At 38.4% G+C, this 23,122-nt stretch overlaps 1 protein-coding gene across 3 annotated transcripts in view; it reads right to left on the bottom strand.

Moving 5' to 3' along the window:
* The window catches only part of PPM1B (protein phosphatase, Mg2+/Mn2+ dependent 1B), an 80,399-nt gene extending 58,866 nt beyond the window's left edge, over positions 1–21,533 (bottom strand). For all 3 annotated transcript variants that reach the window (XM_068564487.1, XM_068564486.1, XM_068564488.1), the window contains exon 1: positions 21,107–21,533. The gene's annotated coding sequence lies outside the window, so the exon portion shown is untranslated. The remainder of the gene's footprint in view (positions 1–21,106) is intronic.
* Between the last annotated feature and the right edge of the window lie 1,589 nt (positions 21,534–23,122).

Raw genomic sequence — 23,122 nt, 5'->3', positions numbered from 1 at the left:
CACATACAGACTGAAAGTGAGGGGATGGAAAAAGATATTCCATGCAAATGGAAATCAAAAGAAAGCTGGAGTAGCAATTCTCAGATCAGACAAAATAGACTTTAAAATAAAGACTATTACAAGAGACAAAGAAGGACACTACATCATGATCAAGGGATCAATCCAAGAAGAAGATATAACAATTGTAAATATTTATACACCCAACAAAGGAACACCTCAATACATAAGGCAAATGCTAACAGCCATAAAAGGGGAAATCGACAATAACACAATCATAGTAAGGGACTTTAACACCCCACTTTCACTAATGGACAGATCATCCAAAATGAAAATAAATAAGGAAACACAAGCTTTAAATGACACATTAAACAAGATGGACTTAACTGATATTTATAGGACATTCCATCCAAAAACAACAGAATACACTTTCTTCTCAAGTGCTCATGGAACATTCTCCAGGATAGACCATATCTTGGGTCACAAATCAAACTTTGGTAAATTTAAGAAAATTGAAATCGTATCAAGTATCTTTTCCGACCACAATGCTATGAAACTAGATATCAATTACAGGAAAAAAATCTGTAAAAAAATAAAAACACATGGAGGCTAAACAACACACTACTTAATAACCAAGAAATCACTGAAGAAATCAAAGAGGAAATCAAAAAATACCTAGAAACAAATGACAATGAAAACACGACAACCCAAAACCTACGGGATGCAGCAAAAGTAGTTCCAAGAGGGAAGTTTATAGCAATACAATCCTACCTCAAGAAACAAGAAACATCTCAAAAAAACAACCTAAACTTACACCTAAAGCAATTAGACAAAGAAGAACAAAAAAACCCCAAAGTTAGCAGAAGGAAAGAAATCATAAAGATCAGATCAGAAATAAATGAAAAAGAAATGAAGGAAACGGTAGCAAAAATCAATAAAAGTAAAAGCTGGTTCTTTAAGATAAACAAAATTGATAAACCATTAGCCCAACTCATCAAGGAAAAAAGGGAGAAGACTCAAATCAGTAATTAGAAATGAAAAAGGAGAAGTAACAACTAACACTGCAGAAATACAAAGGATCATGAGAGATTACAAGCAACTATATGCCAATAAAATGGACAACCTGGAAGAAATGGACAAATTCTTAGAAAAGCACAACCTTCCGAGACTGAACCAGGAAGAAACAGAAAGTATAAACAGACCAATCACAAGCACTGAAATTGAAACTGTGATTAAAAATCTTTCAACAAACAAAAGCCCAGGACCAGATGGCTTTACAGGCGAATTCTATCAAACATTTAGAGAAGAGCTAACACCTATCCTTCTCAACCTCTTCCAAAATATAGCAGAGGGAGGAACACTCCCAAACTCATTCTACGATGCCACCATCACCCTGACACCAAAACCAGACAAAGAAAGAAAGAAAAGAAAACTACAGGCCAATATCACTGATGAACATAAATGCAAAAATCCTCAACAAAATACTAGCAAACAGAAACCAACAACACATTAAAAGGATCATACACCATGATCAAATGGGATTTATCCCAGGGATGTAAGGATTCTTCAATATACGCAAATCAATCAATGTGATACACCACATAAACAAATTGAAGAAGGAAAACCATATGATCATCTCAATAGATGGAGAAAAAGCTTTTGACAAAATTCAACACCCGTTTATGATAAAAACTCTCCAGAAAGTAGGCATAGAGGGAACTTACCTCAACATAATAAAGGCCATATATGACAAACCCACAGCCAACATCCTTCCCAATGGTGAAAAACTGAAACTATTTCCACTAAGATCAGGAACAAGACACGGTTGCCCACTCTCACCACTATTATTCAACATAGTTTTGGAAGTTTTAGCCACAGCAATCAGAGAAGAAAAAGAAATAAAAGGAATCCAAATCGGAAAAGAAGAAGTAAAGCTGTCACTGTTTGCAGATGACACGATACTATACATAAAGAATCCTAAAGATGCTACCCAAAAACTACTAGAGCTAATCAACGAATTTGGTAAAGTAGCAGGATACAAAATTAATGCACAGAAATCTCTTGCATTCCTATATACTGATGATGAAAAATCTGAAAGAGCAATTAAGGAAACAGTCCCATTTACCACTGCAACAAAAAGAATAAAATACCTAGGAATAAACCTACCTAAGGAGACAAAAGACGTGTATGCAGAAAACTATAAGACAATGATGAAAGAAATTAAAGATGATACAAACAGATGGAGAGATATACCATGTTCTTGGATTGGAAGAATCAACATTGTGAAAATGACTATACTACCCAAAGCAATCTATAGATTCAATGCAATCCCTATCAAACTACCAATGGCATTATTCACAGAACTAGAACAAACAATGGCACAATTTGTACGGAAACACAAAAGACCCCGAATAGCCAAAGCAATCTGGAGAAAGAAAAACGGAGCAGAGGAATCAGGCTCCTGGACTTCAGACTATACTACAAAGATACTGTAATCAAGACAGTATGGTACTGGCACAAAAACAGAAATATAGATCAATGGAACAGGATAGAAAGCCCAGAGATAAACCCACGCACATATGGTCAACTAATCTATGACAAGGGAGGCAAGGATATACAATGGAGAAAAGACAGCCTCTTCAATAAGTGGTGCTGGGAAAACTGGACAGCTACATGTAAAAGAATGAAATTAGAACACTCCCTAACACCATACACAAAAATAAACTCAAAATGGATTAAAGACCTAAATGTAAGGCCAGACACTATAAAACTCTTAGAGGCAAACATAGGCAGAACACTCTATGACATAAATCACAGCAAGATCCTTTTTGACCCACCTCCTAGAGAAATGGAAATAAAAACAAAAATAAACAAACGGGACCTAATGAAACTTAAAAGCTTTTGCACAGAAAAGGGAACCATAAACAAGATGAAAAGACAGCCCTCAGAAAGGGAGAAAATATTTGCAAATGAAGCAACTGACAAAGGACTAATTTCCAAACTTTACAAGGAGCTCATGCAGCTCAATATCAAAAAAACAAACAACCCAATCCAAAAACGGTCAGAAGACCTAAATAGACATTTCTCCAAAGAAGATATACAGATTGTAAACAAACACATGAAAGAATGCTCAACATCACTAATCATTAGAGAAATGCAAATCAAAACTACAATGAGGTATCACCTCACACCAGTCAGAATAGACATCATCAAAAAATCTACGATCAATAAATGCTGGAGAGGGTGTGGGGAAAAGGGAACCCTCTTGCACTGTTGGTGGAAATGTACATTGATACAGCCACTATGGAGAACAGTATGGAGGTGCCTTAAAAAAATAAAAATAGAACTACCATACGACCCAGCAACCCCACTACTGGGCATATACCCTGAGAAAACTGTAATTCAAAGAGAGTCATGTACTGCAACGTTCACTGCAGCTCTATTTACAATAGCCAGGACATGGAAGCAACCTAAGCGTCCATCAACAGATGAATGGATAAAGAAGATGTGGCACATATATACAATGGAATATTACTCAGCCATAAAAGAAAATAAACGAAATTGAGTTATTTGTAGAGAGGTGGATGGACCTAGAGTCTGTCATACAGAGTGAAGTAAGTCAGAAAGAGAAAAACAAATACCGTATGCTAGCACACATATATCGAATCTAAAAAAAAAAAAAAAAAAGGTTATGAAGAACCTAGGGGCAGGACAGGAATAAAGATGCAGATGTAGAGAATGGACTTGAGGAGACAGGGAGGGGGAAGGGTAAGCTGAGATGTAGTGAGAGAGTGGCATGGACTTACATATACTACCAAATGTAAAATAGATAGCTAGTGGGAAGCAGCTGCATAGCACAGGGAGATCAGCTCGGTGCTTTGTGACCACCTAGAGGGGTGGGGTAGGGAGGGTGGGAGGGAGACAGAAGAGGGAGGGGGTAATGGGATATATGTATATGTATAGCTGATTCACTTTGTTATAAAGCAGAAACTAACACACCATTGTAAAGCAATTATACTCCAATAAAGATGTTAAAAAAATAAAAATAAAAAAACCCACAAAGCTTATTGCCTGGGACTTGTGAGTCACACAGTATTAATACCAATCCAGAGCCTTAAAAAACATATTCTTCCACAAATATCTGCATCAAATCCTAAACGCTAGTCTCTGAATAAGAAGCAAAGGAAGAATACTTTTCCCCCCTCACTAAACGCAATATTTGGCTCTCATCCTTCCTTCCAATTCTTAATGCTTTCAGAATTAAATCAAAAGTTCTCTCTGCCTCCAAATCAACTCTGGTGAATTGTTATATGAGTGGCATTTGTTTAAGATTTTTGAAATAATAGTAGATATGGAAAGTTCAAAAGGGTCTGAATAATTGTTAAATTGATAGTTTTAACAGTTTTCATTATAGTTGGGTAACTAGGCATTGACTACACCCAGCTCCAGTAATAAAGAGATGTTACTGATGAGAATATGCTGCGTAGTTTTAAGAATCTCCCCAAATTTGGAAACTACAGCTCTAGATTAGATTATGAAAACAATTCAGTAAGTCAAATTTTGTGAAATTAATTTATAATAAGTGAAGTTCACCATATATGAGAATAACTTAGATTTCTTGTTCTAACTCAAAAGCATAGCTAGAAATTTCTCAAAAGCATAGCTAGAAATTTCTCAAAAGCATAGCTAGAAATTTCAAATTTGGGGCAACAGTACCAGTTCTTAATCCCTCCCATAGTCCTTCAGTAAGGAAAAAGTAGGTCATAAAATAGAAACAGGTTTGGTAACAGTGGCATTTCGTTTTAGCTGCCAATTTAATGAGAAAACAAAAACCTATCACTGTTTGGATATGTATAGTGTACTCTAAAAATTAGACTACATGCATATCTGAACTGTGAAGAATATGCATTCAGGCTTTGTCAGATTTTCATCAAAGTGACAGCAATGCTCTATGCCAGAAAACAATGATACTTTAAGATATGCAAAGAAAGAAATGTTCTCATAGATTTTACATACAGCAAAACTGATTTTCAAGTACAAGAGTATAAACAAACTCTTATGAACATGCAAGAACTCAGGAAATATTGTTCCCGTGAGGCCTTCCAGGGGAACCTGATTTGAGACAATGACATAAGCACGTGAGGATGAGGAAGAGAAAGAGGAGAAAGGGTCTCCTGAAGGCACAGAACCAGACTGTTGCATGAAAGACCTTAGGAATGACAGAAACCTCATTCCCAACGGCCATCATGACCAGATCCATGAAGCACTGCCTGCCATCATGAGCTATCAAAAGCTAGAAATGCCAGATTCTTTGGTATCAAAGGTACACTTATGAGTCACAGGATCTGCAGAAACCCCAAGTCATGCCCTCTCTTTTAAATTACCACTCCCCCCTCAAGACTTCTTTTTTTACATTAAAAAAAATAAAAATAAAAAGGTATGGGCGTTAAAACGAAGTAAACTTGAATTCAAATGCCAGCTCAACCACTTACTGTGTCACCCTGACCTAATTATTTAATTTCCTCAAAGCCATGATGTATTCATCTAAGAGGTAAGAGTAATAAAAGCATCTATATCACAGAGCAGTTGTAGTAACTGAACAAGACAGTGCAGGTTTACTGCATAGGTCAGTGTCCGGCATAAAGTAAGTGCTTTAAAAGTATTACCTATTATTATCATTATAATCCACAAATCATACCTTAGTCTATCATAAGCAACATAATAATACATAAAAATCAGATATATTCAAATAGCAAAAAAAAAAAGTACACTTTATGTCCCAGATCAACTATTCATATATAAACTGACATTAGAAAATATCTGATGTTTAAGAGAATGATTGTCCTATGGATAATGAACTCTCAAGTTTTTCCAACTAGGCAAAACTATACTATTTAAATACTCTTTAATAGCTTTTTTCATTTCTGAAATCCTTTCAATGACTTCTGAAACCAGCAAACCAGAAAAAAGTTTTTAATAAACTAGATATTATCAGATCATTTTAGTTGATTTTATATATATACATGTTTACTTATATTCCCAATATAGTAAAACCACTGCATCTGTCTGAATTACCTTCTCATATGTATAACTCCCTATTAGGACACATGAAGAGGTAACACCAGTGTTAGACAGCTTTACTGTCAAAAAACAGGTCACTTCACTACGAAAATCTCGGATTAGAGTCCAATCCATAAAGTTCCATTCTGCTGCCCAACTTGTCCTTGTTGCTGAAGACCCCGGCTGCTGTTGTTTTACGTATGATAAAATGTACCCATTTTACATATACAGTTTGATGAGCTATATAACAAACGTATACACTTGTGTAACCACCACCACCACAATATACAGAACATTTCTATCACTCCAAAAAGTTCCTCTGTGCCCCTTTGAGGATAATCTCCCCATCACCTCTAGACTTAGGCAAACACTCATCTGCTGTCAGAGTAGTTTTGCCTTTTCTAAAATTTCATGTACATAGAATCATACAGTATGTACTCCTTTGTGTCTGGCTTTTTTCACTTAGCATAATGTTTCAGAGATACATCCATGTTGTGTTTATCACTAGCTTGTTCCTTTTTATTGCTTCCATGGCTTTTGAAAATTTCGGGCCCTCACAGATTTGGAAGAAGGCTGAGGCAAAGCCCAAAGAAAGTAGTTTAGGCTGGTGTAAAGAACACATCACCAGCTACCTGCATGTGTCCATTAAAAGCTTGATATTATAAGGTAAAAGCATTTTCCCCCTTGACCCTAACACTGTATTTTTCAGCTCAAGCTGCTGAAATCAGAGGGAGTTCATGTCCTACCTGTATTTGACTACAAAAAGCAAGTAAAAAAAAAAAAAAAAAAAATCAGAGAGCAAAGGTTTCATGAAGCTTTTGGAGAAAATTTTATTTGCAGGTTTGATTATCTAATCATTTTAGTGCTATGTTTATAAGAAGTTAGTGAAGTGGAACAGAACATGACTCTAAAGTACAGTCATAATCCTAATATTCACCAAAGTGAATTTACTTTACCCTGGAACATGGTCATAGTATGAACAACTTATCTAGAATGTTTCATATAGAGAATATTTTCTCAAGATATAATATATAACCATTATCAGGGCTTCCCTGGTGACGCAGTGGTTAAGAATCCGCCTGCCAATGCAGGGGACACAGGTTCGAGCTCTGGTCCAGGAAGATCCCACATGCTGCAGACCAACTAAGCCCATGTGCCACAACTACTGAGCCTGAGCTCTAGAGCCCGCATGCCACAACTACTGAGCCCGCGTGCCTAGAGCCCGTGTTCCGCAACAAGAGGAGCCACTGCAATGAGAAGCCTGCGCACCGCAACGAAGAGTAGCCTCCGCTCACCACTAGAGAAAGCCCACGCACAGCAACGAAGACCCAAAACAGTCAAAAATAATAAATAAATTTATAAGAAAAAGATATAATATATAACCATATCAGTACAAAAATCCCCAATATTCCTGGCAAAACAACTCAAACACTGATGTTTTGCTTGGTAGAATCGGCTCCTGCTTAAAAAAATTAGCTCATATATCAGTCTGGTCCTAAAAAGGAGGCTTCTCAAGACAAGATACTTTGTGGCACTTCACACTACTGATAATTCCTCCCTTCCTGAAACTCTTGACACTTCTGCTGACTTTCAAAACACTCGAATTCAAAACACTTACAATCATTCATGTTCATACTTTTTCCTTCAGCCTCCTAAATTCAAGAGGGAAGTGGGCCCCCCAAAACAGTAATTAGCCTTCAACCCAAAACATTGTATCTGCCCTCTGATCCAATCTCATTGCTTCAACCACCACTTCTAGATTGACTTCTCAGATGAATTTTAGTCTAAGATTTTAATCATTAAGCTTGGCTGCTGTACATAGCTCTTCAAACATAACATAACCAAAATCTTCATCTCTGCCCCCCAACCACCTTCATATCCCAATCTAACTACTATTTGTATTAACTACCTGTTAATCAACCTATTTGTAATCTCTCTTTCAGTAACTTGGGCTAGAAACCATAAATCTTTTATATAAATCCAACCACTACACACCATGTCCCAACACATCTTCCGTTTAAGTATCTCACTTATCCTCCATCATAATCTTGAGCCTTATGATCTATTCTCTGGATTATCTAACAGCCTCCTAATTGGACTCCCTGACTTCAATCTCCCCTTCCTTCAATCCACCTTACAGATTACCACCAACTTGATTTCCCTAAAACATACCTTACCTGTCTCCAAAAGATAAAGTTGCTTCCCACTCCCCAACTAAAATTGAGTACAAAATATCCAGTCTGGAACCTTCTTCTCTAACCTGCCCAGCCGAGGACTTACACAGGCCAAGTACATCATGCTCACTCCCACCTCACAATTTGCCCTATCTCTTTAATTAAGCTAACCAAATCATTCAACATGCCTATGAAATAACATCTCCTCCTTGATACCTTCTCCAACCTTTCACCCCACCCTCTCACCACTCTTATACAATCATTCATATTCCTTTTAACGTTTTCACCTTCCTTATCCCCTCACATCCTAACCTGTGACCTTGGCACCTAGCAAGTATTGAGTAAAATACACATTAAGTTAAAAAATACTTCTTCAAGAAAAGATATCCTGTCAGCCATTCCAACATTCACAAAAATATTATATTGGTCCACTGTAACATTTATTAAGTACAGGCAGTTCTGGATTTCCAGGAATTTTACTTTTTGCGTTTCACATTTAAAGCACCCAGACAATTATACCTACTTAACTGCAGACAGAGGACACACTAATGAATTTGTCACCTGGTTTGTTTCCAGATGCAGCATAAAGCATCCCCAACTGCCTACCTCAGTGGAGCCCTACAGCCCTTTTTGAAAACATCTTTGGCTCTAGGCCAGAATCCACTCCGCCTAGCTCTTCCTACAGGTCCTTGAGATTAGAGTTAAGGAAAGAAGAAGCAAGACTAAGCCCTGAGCAAAGGGAAGGAAAACAAATATACACAAAGGATTGTTTAAGTATAAAGCAATCACTGTGTCCCCCTTCTCTCCCTCATATAACCATTCAAGCATTATTCTTCCAAGCATTCACTTCAATCCAAATACTTTTGGAGTCATTTTAAAACTGGCTTTAGGTTAAAATGTTTAATGTGTCATTTTATAGAGACACTGTCTAATTAATCCGTAAAAACTCTTAAACACGATTAACAAAAACACCAGCATTCTAATGGCAAAGTAAATCCATATCTATGCCTATAAGATTTTGTCATGAAGAAAAAAACAGGGACTTCCCTGGTGGTCCAGTGGTAAAGAATCTGCCTTACAATGCAGGGGACACCGGTTCTATCGCTGGTCAGCAAACTAAGATCCCACATGCCGCGAGGCAACTAAGCCCACGCGGTGCCTCAACTCCAGAGCCCACATGCCCTGGAGCCTGTGCACCACCACTAGAGAAGAGAAAACCCGCACGCCCGAAACGAACGATCCCACCTGCCTCAACGAAGAACCCACGTGCCCCGAAGCAGCCAAAAATAAATAAATAAAATTTAAAAAAAAAGAAAAAAACAAACAGGAAAATAGAAAATAGGGGAAATGATAATAGCAAATACACAAAAGGGGAAATTTAAATGGCCAATAAACATATGAGAATGTTCATCCTCACTAGTAATAGGAAAATGCAAAATTAAGGTCACAATGAAACATCAATTCTCTCTCATTACATTGAGGGGGGGGGGGGAAAAGATTCTCAGTACCAAATGGAGACAAGGATATAGAGCTGTGCTGTCTGATACAGTAGCTACTAGCCACTTGTGACTAGTAAGAATCTGAAATGTGGCTAATGCAAATTGAGACTTGCTGTTAAATATAAAATACATGCCATATTTTGAAGATTTAATAGAAAAAAGAGAATGCAAAAATCTCACTGCTACTGTTTACATACCAAAATGACATTTTTGATATACTAAATACATCACTAAAATTAACTTCACCTTTTTTGTTAATGTAACTACACGAAAATTTTAAGTTACATGTACGACCAACATTATATTTATATAGGACAGCACTGATATTGATATAGAGCAACAGGCACTTTTATATACCACTGGCCAGAGTATAAATTGGTACAGCCACTTCGGAGAGAATTTCAAAATATTTAGGTAGGTTGTAGGATAAGAATAACCTACAATTTAGCAGTTATACTCCTAACTTTGTGCTCTAGAGAAACTCTCACACATATATACAAAAAGATGTAAATGTTTCAGCACGATTGTATATAAATACAAAAATAATCCAAATGTTCATCCAAAGACACTAGACAAAATGTGTTATAATCACACAATGGGATACTATGCAATACTATTTAAAAAGAGGAATAGATCAACAAGGAAAAACTCTGCAGAAATGTTAAGTAAAAAAAGCTAATTGTAAAAAAAAAAATTCCATATATAATCATGCTCAGAAACTATAAACTATCTTAAAACAGTCCTACACGCTATTTACACATAGATACATACATGGAGATTGTATATGTGAGGGTAGGCACAAAATTCAAGACAGTGGGAAAGAAACGATGGTATCCAGGAAGATTACAGAAGGGCTTCTACCATACCGATAGTGTTCTATACCCTAAAATAAGCTGGGTAGTGGGTACTTCATGTTCCTTATTCTTTTTATGCCTGAAATATTTGTTTTTAACATATGATGTAGTATACCATGTATAGCACTATAACTGGGTATACTTTATGGTTTGGGGGACATAAGCAAAAACTTCACAATTTTAATCATGTAAAGAGCAACCTTTATACCTTGAATAACATCAGGATGCAGGAGAGGCAGCATTGAAACACCAATTATATAAACACCAATTTTATACCACTACTATCAACAAAATGAGAAAAAGGGAAGACTACAAATCAGGGGTCAGCAAACTTATTCTTTAAAGAACCAAATAGTAAATATTCGGGGCTTTGCAGGGCCATATGGTTTCTGTCACAGCCACTCAACCCTGCCATAGTAGTGGGAAAGCAGCCAGACAGTATGCAAACAAATGAGCATGGCTGTGTTCCAATAAAACTTTATTTACAAAAACAGGCAGCAGACCAAATTTGGCCAGTGAGCTATGGTTTGGTAACCCCTGTCAAGATCCGTCTTTAAAAAAGAAATCAAGGGCTTCCCTGGTGGCGCAGTGGTTAAGAATCAGTCTGCCAATGCAGGGGACACGGGTTCAAGCCCTGGTACGGGAAGATCCCACATGCCGCAGAGCAACTAAGCCTGTGCACCACAACTACTGAGCCCGCATGCCACAACTACCGAAGCCCGCGCGCCTGGAGCCCGTGCTCCGCAACAAGGGAAGCCACCGCAATGAGAAGCCCGCGCACCGCAACGAAGAGTAGCCCCCACTCACCACAACTAGAGAAAGCCCGTGTGCAGCAACAAGACCCAACACAGCCAAAAAATAGCATAAAATAAAAATAAAATAAATAAAATTTAAAAAGAAATCAATAAATCCATTAAGTCAAAGTCTGAAGGAGAAATGGGTTTCTATAGTAACAAAGTATGCCATGAATTACCCGGTAATCACAAAAGAGAAACGTTTCTTGTCCACGGAGACATCTAGCAATCACCACCTTAACCCAGCGATCAAACTTAGTACCGCGAATAGTGCGACGCAATCATTTTGTACCTCCTGATGTGATGTAATACGAAGCAGCATCACCTATGAAGTATCCTGGCCAAATGTTTAACCTGAATTCAACGCAGTCTTTAGTTAAGTTTTAAACAAGTTTCAACAAACAATCAGACAAATTCTGAATACAGGACATTTTACAAAATAATTGGTCTCTTGAGAAAGTCATTTTTTAAAACTGCTGTTTAAATTTAAAAGAGAATTGAGACACAACAGCAAATGCAATGTAATGCAAGATCCTCACTGGACCTTGGTATGGAGGGGAAAAAACTATATAGGACATCTGGATTGGGGATTACATGACTTCTGGGGATTAGATAACTGTGCTACGTACGGTAATATTTTAAGTATTGAGGAAAATGTCATTTTCTGGAGATTGATACTTAAGTATTTAGGGGTGAAGTGACATGATGTCTATAATTTATTGTTAAATGGTTCGGCAAGATTATGGATGAAGCATATGGGGCAAAAATATAAAATACCATGGAATTTAGGTGGTGGCATATATGAACTCAATGTACTGTTACAATATTCCATAGGATTAAAAATTTTCATAATAAAATCGCCAGAATGCGTTGAGATTATATACAGAATGCAATGAGATTATATACTTATTAAATTTTTTTCATCAATCTCCTCCACAAATATTAGTCTTAAGTTTCCCTAAAAGCTCTCAAGGTCCTAAACTTTCCTAAAGTTCACAACCCTGATGTTTTTCCTTTTAAGCATCTGATTTCTAAAAGTGAGAACAAGGCAATTACAAGGTAAGACAATCTAATTATACTGCCATTTGACTTTTACACATTTTATAAAGATTCTTAATATATAAAACATACTTACAATTCCTTTTAGCATTTTTACTTTTCACCTTGTATAATAATTCATATACACGTTTACTCCTTTCCTCATACCACACATGGCAGACTCAGATAATCTTTGTTCCCCACAGTATCTAACACTAGCAGACAATATTTACTTACTAAATAAAAACTGAATAGCAGGAAATTTGTGTTCATACCTTTAACACGTTAAGCATCAAGTCCTTGAGAAGGAATGCAAACCTCCCTCCCCTCTTCTTACTCTCCATTCTCCTCCCCCTAAAAGATACTGTCTTTATGGGAAAATTTATTCAGCAACTATTTGTAGAATATAATATAGATACATGGATAAATCTGCACACAAAACTAACACAGTTGTTGTCCTTATGTTGCTTACACTTTGGTAGAAAATGACAATCTTAAAACAGAACTCTTAATTTAAGAGTCAAAAGGACCTCAAGACATCAGATGGTCCAGCCCTCTGCCTTAATGCAAAAATATTACATTACAGATTAAAGCCACTAAATTGGAGAAAGAATAAGTGACTCACAAAGTCACAGGATCATTAAAAGGCTCAGTGGGAACCTCAAACAGGGTCTTCTGCCTCCTGGTTTACTATATATCATTTAGTATAGCAATAAGAGAAAGCACTCAAACATTCCAAGGCTCTATAGTAATGACTTTACCTGGAATACCCCAACCCAACAATTTTATGAAATATCCTCACTTAACAAACAAGAACACTGAGGCTGAGAAACATTACGTAACTTGCTTTAAATTACCCATCTACAGAGTGGTGGAAGAGGGATTCAAATCCAGGTAGTCTGACTTTAGAGTCTATGCTTCCAATCACCTTCCTCCTTTTGGAACTTTTTCCAGAAACATAACCCACTCCTAGTACAAAGCTGTCTTACACTTAATATACACACACAAACATACGCAACAAAACAGTGCCAAGCATCCTACAGCATTACCTAAAAGCATAAGCTAGCAAACATTCAGAAATATGTATCTAAATCTTTGGAAAAGACGCCTCATGCACATTTGTGAAACAGTAATTCTCACCTAGGTCTGTGGATGTAGACCAGTTTTCATTCTTAGGTGACTAAGAAGAATTACAAATAACAGAGTTAAGGCCTAAAAACATACTCTTTTAATGTCGTCACTGTTTGGCCAGCACCTCTGACCATCGTTCAAGTATAATCCTGAAGCTACTGCTATCTAGCATCTCCCAAACTTTGTTAGACAAAATATCACACAACCAGTTAACCATCACACTTATTTTTACCTTGTTAGATCGTTTTCAGTCCTCTTAAAATCCAGGGTCAGGGTTATTCCAGCCAGCTCTCTATAATTAACTATGCATCTCTACTCCTTTATATTCAAAATATACCTTATCCCTGACTCCATAACTTGGCCATGTAATATATATCCGAACCAAAACAAAAGACCCACCTGCATGAATTCCACTTTGTAGGATTGTCATAAAGTCTGAAAACATAGATATTATTTTAACATATTCTATAACACCAATAAACCATTTATTGTGTATGCATCTGTGTTTCCAGACCTGGTAGCCACCCTGTACTTAAATAAAAATCAAGTAAGCAAAGACAGAGGCAGAAAAAGCAACACAAATCAAAAGTACAACAGCAAATAACCTGAACTAAAATACAAACCTATCTCTGAGAAAAAGACTCAAGATGTAAGATAAGAGCAATAACATCCTAAATCATCACTTAATCCTTATAAGCCTCTACTTCCCTTATGAACTAGAGTTAGATTTTCTAAAACAAAAACAAAATGAAAGTATAACTGAACTCTATTATGTATTGAGCTAAAAGTTACCATTTCACTTTCACATTTTGATTCAAAACACTCCAGAACAGCTGAACATAAAGAAGTTAAACTCAGTTTCCTTACATTTAGGACCTAGAACCACCAAAGCGTTAATTAAATTCTGAATCATATAAACAAACCCAATTATAAGAGATAATTTAAGAAATCAAGTAAGGTTGTTTTTGTTTTGTTTTTCCATCTAAAATACAGGCACTCAAAGATGCCCAAATGTTGAACAGCTTAATGAACCTGGTCTGAATTACAGTACTAAATTTAATATATTCAAAAGTTCAAGTTCTTTTGCACATCAGAGTTTTGATAAAAGTGATAAATACATTAAAAGTGAAACTAGAAATTTGAAGGCTTATTTGAGTGCTATAAAGGAGGTCTCTTAGGTCATGAATGGAACTAGTGTTCATTTTTATATTGGGGCACTGAAATAAACACAAGTTGATTTGCTTTAAAATAAAAAAATCAATCTCAATTCACTGCAGCAAGATCACATGAAACTCTGACTCAATGACTCACTAATGAAAGCAAAAGACCATTATGCATTAAAACAAAAACAAACATCAAAGATCTCTCATGCTTATCTTAAAAGTGTGCAATGTTTGTGTAAACTCAAGAAGAGCCATCTTTACCAAACTGGATCATCACTAGTACAGCTAAAGAACAGAAAGTAGAAAACTAAGCACCTACTTCATCTCTAAGTGCAAGAGGACATCCTCATGCAGAAACTTACAATGCAGGAAGACAAAGACACAACTTCAAGTAATATACCGCAACTACGGAATTAAGGGAAGCAGTGGCTATATACAGATCACTATGAGCACAATAAACCTAAGAGACAGATTGACTCCATCAGCTATCTTCAAGAGAATCGTCTTATAACTAGAGACAGAATAGCAGTCACAAATCAGTGACAGTATTTCAGACACTACTGGCCAACCATTAATCTTTCAGCTGTATTCGCAAAAGAAGAGAAACAACAGGGTCTTTTCCAAACACAAATAATAACATATATTTTATAGGTACATCCCAAGTTATTTAAACCAGACTTGTTAAAAGTCCTGTTTACCCTCCTCCCATTATCCCATCTTTTCTCCCATTCTCCTGGCCAAGGATTCCTCTATCCAAGGTTGGACAGTACATGGTGTTTCCCCCAGCTTCCCTCATGCCTAATGTAGGGATTTCTTTTTTTACCTTTGGCTCACATTTTAATCTTAGGTACAACAATATTTCCCCCTTCCTACTTCCTCTTTTCATATTCCAGTTTTTGTCCAGTTACAGAAAAACTCTTCTTCCCTCTCTGTCAAAAATAGTAAAGCTCTAATCATAGCTTCTCAGCAAAGTGTAGAAAACACCATACATGCCAAATCCCACTCATAATTAAGTCATCCACAAAGGGAGCAGAGTTGTAATGTAAATTAAGGAAGAGTTTGTTATCGGAACAGAAGATCTCCGAGGGCAGGGATTTTGTCTATTTTGTTGGGCCTCCTGCCTGGAATGGAACCTTGCATATTAGAAGGCACTCAGTGAACGCAAGAATAATTGGGGGGTAAAAGCAGGGTAGCCCACAGACTAAATACTATTAAGCTCTACTGAATTTTTTACTTCTCAGTGGGTTGGTAGCCTAGAAAAGTAAAAGTAACAAGAAGCCTCTCATATCTAAACTTGATCTCCCACACATTCTATCATTTAGAGTTGCTTTGAGTTTAATTATTTCCTCTTTGTAAGAGACTAGGAAGGGCCACCTGTGTTCAATAGATAGCACCAGTTCCTTAACTCAGAGTTGATTGCTTTAATCAGAAGAGGGAAAAAGAAAAACTCTTTGCCAAAATAGCTTAAGCACCCATGAGTAATATGGACACTCCTAGATTCTCCTATTCATAAGAACATCTATTAACCATCCCTTTTCAAAGTTAGGAGTGCACTTATACATACCTACACCAAGAAAATGCAATTATACTTAGGAATCAGTGACATTACCCTCAAGCTTTTAAAAGTTCTTTGAAATCTTTCAGAACTTCACAAATTTATCAAACCTACTTCTTCTCAGGTATGTACTATCTATCAAACAAACTCTATACACTTAGCTTTTTTCTTATATAACAAACTTGATTATACCTAATAACATAACCACATTTGACAACAGTTTTCCATGAAAGAAAAGGTTTTTCATGTTTCTTTCATACAAATGCATTTTCATTCACAGCCTATTTTGAAGTGGAGATTATTCTACATAGACAAAAAGCACCAGCAATACCAGACACAGGTCTTACCCTCCCTATATCACTACCAGTAATTGGTCCCATCTCTAAAAGTAAAACAAGTTCCTTAGTATTAAATACAAGTCTTGCAATGTTCCTCTCTCATCTAAACTTCAGACCATGTTTTAGATCTTCTTTTATTCAAAAGGATGCAAAACAAGTTTTCCAACTAGCATTATGTTTCTAAACTTTAAGATCTTTAATTTTCAAGAAATAAATCAATTTAAAGCCAATAAATATAATCTTGATATTTTAACATACTCCAAAAGAAAACTATGAATCCATTTTTAGCAAGTTACTATTAAACTACTTATTAAGTCATAAAAGCATTAAATTGGCAAACTATGCTTTAAATGTTACAAATCATGTTAAATGTCTAAATATATGAACAAGTTAAACTACTACAATTGATTGTTAAACTACTGGGTTCTTCAATAAGTTATTACAAAGGGTATCATATGTTAAGACATTGTAGATGTGGTCAGAAGTTAGCTGTAGTAAGAGAAAAAACAAATTTACTTGAGAAATTCTGTGTCATGGCTTACCATAATTCAGAGCAAAATGTTTACGCCTGTCATTAACATTAAACTTAAGAGGAAAAATAAAACACTTGAAAACTTAAAAATAAAAAAAAAGGTATGAACTACAACATGGTATTTGTTTCCTAGGTTGCTAGATGATACTAGAAACTAAATCTCAAAATCTTCATAACATCTGAGAAATGAAACTACAGTAGATAGACTACACTTTTGGAAAGCTTTATACCTTTATCAAGAATTCAGTGAAGACTTATTTTTTATAACACTGATTCAACTACCTAATCAAATCACTCAAGTTAGTCTAAATGGTGGTGGTCTGGTCTGGGGACAAACCAGAGAGACAGAATGCTGAAAAGTGTAACTCAAGTCAAATCTAAACAAGGAGGTTAAATCACCTTACAAATGTTTCATTTGAAAAAAAGATTCCAAAATGGCTAATCAGAGATATATGCATACTTAAATTAGTTTGAAAGATCAAAAGTTATTTTATTTTAAATCAATGTTTTGATGTAAAGTATACCAACAAAGACAAGAATAAAAAACAGATTATGAACCCCATGTATCTTTTTCTTCACCTATACTTGTTAGATCAGCTGCTAGAAGCTGATGACAAGCTCTGTTATTTTATAAATTTTATGACAGTCAAGCAAAAACTATAAAAATCAATATTCCCCAAATCAACACTATTTCACCTTCACTGTTCAGTTTGAGTACAGGATAGTGAGATGGGTAGTAATCCAGATTACACTTTTGGAGTTTTCTCAATTTCTAGGAATCTTACTCATATCCCCAATTAATCAATCCTCCTAATTCACACAGTGTGAAAAAATCATCAAAAATCCATATTCCCCAAAATTCTCTTACCACTCATTGTAATTTTAACCTAAGTATTACTTAAATAAATTTTCCTATTAGAATTTTGGAACTTAAAAAAATTTTAACTCTTAGGACTCTGATACTTCAGTTGTTTCCCTACTAATTTTTGCTTAAAATCAGTGAACTGTGAAAGGCATATTTCACAAAAAAGTAAAATGCCATGTATATTTTAATAAGTTAATTTTATTCACCTTATTAATATCTTATGAAGGACTACTGTAGAGTTCTATTTTAGTTACTTTCTATGCTAGATAATGTCAAAAAATACCTTTAAATAATTACATATAATATACAAATATTCATAAAATGTAGATAATATGTGTAACTCCCACCACTGAGTATGGGGGGGGGACATTCACTCCCAGTAGCACGTGCAATAAAAGAAACGTTTACCAATCCATCTACAAGGACATGTTTGCAATCTTTCCACCACTGGCTCAGCCAGTTTTCAATGAAACTCCACAATCGCTAAACAATACTATGGCAAACTCTACTCTTCCACGAATGCCAAGAGATAGTGTATCAGCGTCACATCAAGAGATAGTGTATCGGCGTCACATTTTAAATCAAAAAACTCCATAAAAAAAGTACGTTATAAGAAAATAAACTTTCAACGACAGCCACTTTTTCTGACCTCGTCAACCTGTGAATGAGGCGTTCTTAGAAGCACAGATATTTTAGACACTATACCATTCCTTCAAATGATGTAATCTTAAGGGATTTGGTAATTACATGTGAATTACTAACATAAGCTAATATTTACTGACCTATCAGATAAACTGAAAAGGCTTTCACCTGTTCCTGGAGTCTATAGAAATCACACCCAGTATAAGAAAACAGGTGTTGAAAGCTCTGATGGTCACATCTCAGAGAATAATCACAACATGAACAAATCCAAAGGGTAATGTCCAAGAAACTGGGGAAATCTTAACTAATGGGTATGAAAGATCAAATAAAAATACTATTCCATGCTGACAGTGCAACATAAACACTGCAGAAACTGTAGTAAGACTTTTTATGAGAGCAAAAATAAATGAAAAGGAGGAAACACAAACAACCATTAAAAAAAAAAAAAAGATAAGGAAGACACTGAGAGAAGGTAAGAAGCACAGTAAAAATCAGGATTATCCCTGAAAGAAAATCTGTTGACTAACAAAATGTTCTAAATACTAAATAAAAGTTCTATTGAAACAACCCATTGTCCATTCAAGAAGCCTACAAAATTATTCCTTTAAGAAATTACCATTTCAGGGCTTCCCTGGTGGCACAGTGGTTAAGAATCCACCTGCCAATGCAGGGGACACGGGTTCGATCCCTGGTCTGGGAGGATCCCACATGCCGCGGAGCAACTAAGCCCGTGTGCCACAACTACTGAGCCTGAGCTCTAGAGCCCGCGAGCCACAACTACTGAGCCCACGTGCCTAGAGCCCCTGCTCCGCAACAAGAGAAGCCACTGCAATGAGAAGCCTGCACACCGCAACGAAGTGTAGCCCCCGCTCGCCGCAACTAGAGAAAGCCCATGGGCAGCAACAAAGACCCAACGCAGCCAAAAATAAATAAATTAAAGAAATAAATTTTAAAAAAAAGAAATTACCATTTTAATAGTACAACTGCAACTATATCTTTTTAAAAGGCTATACACTTGGAAAAGACTACTATAATAATTAGAATAACTTGCCTCACCATTTATTTAGAAATGCTCTATTTAAAAGTAGGCCAACAATAGGAACTTTGCTATTGCACAACAGAGAAAGTAAATGAAATAATGTCTATTAACATTCAGTGTTGATAGCATGTTTCTCCATCTCCTAGAACATACTGATTTACGCTAACCTGAACAATTTACCACTTCTACATCCATGCAGTAGCTCAAATAAAATGAGTTCCTGTGTTAATCCCACAGTAAACCTCGGTAATTCTCACATCACAGGAGTTGTAAACGTTTGTTAACAGAAAAAGAATGTTTTTCCCAAAATAGCTACATAACTCTTAAGACTACTCAAATTCCTAAATAATCCTTTTTACAAGACTCCCGCCAACTTTATTTTGATACATTAAACGTGGAGGCTATTTTAAAAGGTATTTAACAGTGACTTCATCAAAACAGCTTCCTAGTTGTTCTCATAATGTCTTTTTTCTAAAGTTTTCAAGTTGTTTTTAAGCCAACTTGAATAGTGATGAATGTGAGCCGCTATCAAAACGCTTAAGAAGCATTCTGCCAAACAAGATGGGCAAATGTTCTAGATCTGCTCAATCTGACATTAGAGGTCATGCAACTTGAAAAATGAAATAACTATTTCCAACACTCATTGAGCCCTTCATTTTAAAAATAACTTCAGGGCTATTTCCACACTCTACATTTAATAATACAATTTCTTATAAAGGATGTTAGGCTCGCTGAAATCAAAAACTGATCTGCCACTTAAAGCTGGTGAGTCTATTCTTAATGGGCCTCTGGTAGATTTGGGATACTGACGATAGCAGTTTCATTTAAGAACTTCACTAGTAAAAAGAATGACATCCGAAAAGGACTGCTGGGGAAGGCAGGGAAGAGAAGACCGGAGTCTCCTAAGAGAAAGAGAAACGATTTAAATAAAGTCGCTAAGGAGGAAGGAGGTGGTGAGACGCGTAGACAGAAGAGCGAGAAAGATTTAACGAGGAAGTGAAATGGAGCGCAGAGGAGGGCAGAAGCTAATGAGGAAACAAATGGGAAAAGGTAGTGTTTTCAAACAGGCATGCACCAGGAAGGGACGAGTTACGGCCTGGAGTAGCCCCAGTGCTTTCAGGTGAAAGAGATGCTCGCAGAGAACAGGGACAAGCAGTTTACTTCCAGGCTTTGGAGCAAACTAAAATTCCCTGCCCCGAGCCTCTCCCAGCCTCGGCCGAGCGCGGAGGCGGCGGCTGGGGAAGGGGCCTAGCCAGGAGCCAGGCCCGGCGTTCCGCTCCTCTGGGCTCCGCGGCCGAGGGAAAGAGGCGAGGATTAGGCGGGGAGAGGTCCCGGCCGCAGCTCGGCGGCACCCCGAAAACGGTCCGGGGCCTCGGCGGTGCCCGCGAGCCGTTTCCCCTGCGGCGGGGCGCCCAGCGGCCTTACCTGGGGCGAGGGAGGGAGGCGAGGTCTAGGGCGTCCGCTCGCGCCCGCCGCAGAATCCCCCTGCTGCACTCAGCCCAGGCTTCCAACGGAGGCGCGACCCTGGCTCAGCCGCCGCTTCCCCCTCGGGGTCTTGGCCACCGCCTCCGCCGCCTCCGGGGCTGTTTACACCGTTGGGCCCCGCACGCCGCCGCCGCCGCCGCTGCCGCCTTCTCTCCACCCTAGCGCCGTTGCCGATTCGGCCGCCGCCACCTCCTCCGCCGCAGCCTCGTCTCTCTGGAGCATCTTCCAGCCACCGAACCCTGAGAAACAGAGACTCCAGCCGCGCCGGCAGGAAACTCCCCCGCAACTGCTAGGGGGACGAAGCGGTCAGAGCACCGGCTGCTTTTCCGCCATTGAGCAGCAGCCGCTCTGCTCCTTCTGCAACCCCCCTCCCCGCACCCTGTCCTTCCCCGCCCCTCGGCGAGCCCCGCCCCCAGCTCCCACCCATTGGGACGCCGCGCGGTATCTCGCTGTACCCGGTTTGCTGGACGGCCCATCAATCACCGCCCTCCCTCCCAGTCCCGCAGCCCCTGTGCCGCCGTCCTTAGTTTTCCCCGCCCACAATGCCCCGCCTCTGGGTTCCTAATTTCCCATTGGGCATCAGTGACCACCTTCAATTGGCAAGGTCAACTATCCATCAAACACCGCCCACTGAGTGAGACCCAACCCTTCATTACCCTTTACTTCATTCAGCCCCGCCTCTGCTATACCTCCGGACGTCAGGGACCAACCCACCCTAACAACCATACGTAGAGACCGTCGTCAATCAAATAACGCCCACCTGCGCTCCGCCTCTCAAAGCCCGAGTCCTAGCGATAGTCTTTTCTTATTGGTATAAAGGGTGGCCCGAACTCTCAATCATTGGCTTTCTCTACATGTCCGTCACCGAACCAATTTCCAAGTCCGTCACACCGGCTTTTTTTTAAATGAACGCGCAAAAGGCGGGGAAGTATTCGAAAAGCGATTGGCTAGTCTTCGGAAACGGTCAAACCCAGAGTCTATGCGGAGCCTTCTCGTTCTGTGAGGACCATGTCCCTTTATTTTTGACCTCTAAGCCTCGCGTAAAGCAAACGCCATAAAGGAGCCAGCGGGCTATCCAATTATAGGTGTGGAGGGCTAGTCCCACCCGGAATTGCAGGGGGTTGGCTGCTGATTGGCAAACAAAGTCCTACTAGGCCCTCATTGGAGGATATAAACGCCTCTCTTAGACGTCGAGACGGGAAGGGAAGGCGCAGGCGAGGACAAGAAGCGATCTAGGGAGAGGCGGTTGTTTTGCTTTAGCCAGAGGGTGGGGCGCACGCGGGAGAGGGAACCTCGGCAGGCAGGGCTCTGGGGGAGGTGTTGCGGGGAGGGGAAAGGCCCGGATGCTCCCTAACAATGAAATCATCGCCGACCAATCAGAGCAGCTGAGCTGGGATACCTGCCTAACCTGTCCCCAGAAGCGAAGAAAATGAGTTAGAGAGCGGGAAATTGGGGTGTCAGGAGAGGACAAAAAGCAAAGTGAGAAAATCAGACAGGCGATCCCTTCAGGAGGATTCTGTGCTGTTAGGGGTTATTTTTATTCCTTCTCGGCCCGCACTGTCTGGCATTCAGCCCTTGACATTTCCGTGTTTTGTTTCTTAGTCAACGTTGATTTTAGAAACTCTTGGCCTAGTCTTTGACATTCGTTCGCTCCACAGTTATTGAACGCCTGCTATTTGCCAGGCACTGTACGGAGAGCTGAAGTACAAAAATAAATTAGGTATAAGATGATGGGTGCTATAACTGAAACGTGGTGACGATGAAGTAAAGGATCTCCTGTGAGTAAGTTTACGGAGGAAGGCTTCACAGAGATACAGGATTAGTCTAGAATGAATGACTCAATAGGAGGATGAGGGAAGTGGACTTAATTCTTCCAGCAACTGAATTAGACTAAAAGGTACTGCCAGGTTAATCTGCCCCTCCTCCACCCCCAGCAAAAGAATGATAACTAGAGTG

This window comes from Eschrichtius robustus, chromosome 15 (assembly GCF_028021215.1).
Source record: "Eschrichtius robustus isolate mEscRob2 chromosome 15, mEscRob2.pri, whole genome shotgun sequence".
In the NCBI taxonomy this organism is placed as follows: domain Eukaryota; kingdom Metazoa; phylum Chordata; class Mammalia; order Artiodactyla; family Eschrichtiidae; genus Eschrichtius; species Eschrichtius robustus.
Note: the sequence above shows the minus strand (reverse complement) of the source record. Positions and strands in the feature narration are given on the sequence as shown.